Source organism: Zalophus californianus, chromosome 3, assembly GCF_009762305.2.
Source record: "Zalophus californianus isolate mZalCal1 chromosome 3, mZalCal1.pri.v2, whole genome shotgun sequence".
NCBI classification, from domain to species: Eukaryota; Metazoa; Chordata; class Mammalia; order Carnivora; family Otariidae; genus Zalophus; species Zalophus californianus.
The window spans coordinates 130,220,450-130,222,729 of NC_045597.1; positions in this window are offsets into that span (position 1 = coordinate 130,220,450).

Sequence of the window (2,280 nt, forward strand, 5' to 3'; positions counted from 1 at the left end):
TTCCTCATCTCTGACATAGGACTAACAAATCAGTTTCATGGGTGACTCTAAGATAGAAGAGACAGAATAGAAAATGTTGCACACTATTCTTGGCACGTGGACAACAAGAGCAGTGTTCTGGGGCCTGCTTGGAACGGTGGAGAGGACCAGAGGTGCCCATCTCCTCCCCAGTCCAGTTTCAGTAACTTCAGCTTCTGTGCTTGGAACTGGCTGTGGCGGGAGTATTGGCATCATGGAAGTCGACAAAGGGTACATAGAAGCAAGAGCTTTTTTCTCCAGTAGAGACAGTTAATTATTAAACACTTACCAGCACCTGATCTGCTTTCCTTTTGTGGTTGTTTATTTCCCGATGGGCTGATTTTGGAGGTAATTTGCTTTTCTCTTATGAAGCAAACAAAAATAGCCAAACATAGCCCAAACAGGTGATATGAAAGGAAAGGTTCCAGAAAACCCTTCCCTGCCATCCCTCTCCCAACACGCATTCCCAAGATTTCCCTGTTCAATCTGCAGACCGTGGAAAAGGTAACACAAAACTATGAGCAGACACTGACCTCTCCGTGATATTAGTCCATCAGAGCTTTTCCTCTTCAAGTCAAACTGACGGAGTTCAGGACTCTGAAATAATCTATTTAACTAATACTGAGCATCAGTTGTATGTCAGGCCTTCTAGGGATGGAGATCGCTAAAATGAATAAGGTCTTCGCCTCCTGTATTTATATTTGTCAGTTGAGAGGAGATGAGTAAACAAATAGATAAAATCAAAATAATTTTAGATATTAGTAAGTAATAAGATGAAAATAAAAGAGTTTAGCGTGGTGGAGAATGACTAGGGCAGTGGGGTTGCTCTGAGTAGGCTTCTTAGGGAAGGCCCATGTGAGGAGGAGACACGGGAGCTGAGATCTGAGAAGACACAGCTATGTTCAGAACCAGAGGAGCATTCCAGGCAGAGAAGGGCGAGAGCGAAGGCCCTGGGGAAAGAGGAGACTTGGTGGACCAACGAACAGAAAGAAAGTCAGTGGAACTACAGCTTGTGAGTTCTAGAAAAGGGTGTGTGATGTGGGGCAGTTAAGAGGCCAGATCACGTAAGGCCCTTTAGAGTGCTGAGAAGTCTGCCCTTCCCGCCGAAGAATTGCGAGAGGAATCCAGAAGCCAGAAAGAAGAGCTCGATGGAAATTAGAGTTTCAGTGGATCACTTTGCTCTGTGGAGAACAGATTGTAGGGAATCAAAAGTGGATCCAAAAGGCTAGTTCAGTAGCTACTGTCAAGGCCCAGGCAAAAGATGATAGCGGTTAGGACTAGGGTGAAGGTGGTAGAAATGAAGAGAACTGGGCCGATTTCAGAAAACACGGTCCAGGTTAAGCCAATAGTACTTGCTGTTTGCTGGATTTCTTCGTCCGTCAGCTAATTTCTAGCCTGAGTAGGTTGTAAAGAGAAATGACTTGGCTAGGAAATGAAAAAAAGAAAAGCCTTTAGACTTGTGAGTTGGAGAAAAGAGAGCTGTCCATATCGCATTCTTGATTTCAATCCATTCCTCCAAAGAGAAATGATTAAGGTATTTACAGTACATCCACCTTCTCAAGGAGCTTCGTGTTGTTAGCGAAATGCAGTTAGTGTCGCAGGAAAATGAAGCTGCAATTAGATCACCGAATAATTACTCTCATGAAAAGAATTACAACATTTTCTAAATTTACAGACTTAAGGGGCACGTGGGTGGTGCAGTCGGTGAAGCGTCCGCTCTTGGTTTCAGCTCAGGTAGTGATCTTAGGGTCCTGAGATGGAGCCCACGCCTGCGGCTCCCTCCTCCTGCCCCCTGCTCTGAGCTCAGCCCTCACTAGGGAGTCTGCTTGCAATTCTCTCTGCCTCTCTCTCTACCTCTCCTGCTGCTTGTATGCTCCCTTTCTCTCAAATAAATAAATGAATTAAAATTTCAAATTTACAAACTTAAATCTCAGTCTTAATGAGTCTCCTGGAACACATTATTACTTTTTTTTATTTCCCTACCTTTTTTTTTTTTTTAAAGCTATTTCTAGGTTTGCTGTGGGAGGCTTTAAAAATGGAGAGAAAATTATTTTGGAAGCTCAAGTTTCCTTAGAATGACCTTAGGTTTTATACTTGTCAGACAAAGTTCCAGGAGATTCCTAGACAGGAAATCACTTTGCATCCATTTAGTGTTCAGCAATTAGATGACTAGATATCCTGAAAAAAAATCCTAATATAAAATGTCTGTTGGGTGAAATTTCATAAATATCTTTTTGAATGCAAGGCAAAGCTTGCAAGAAA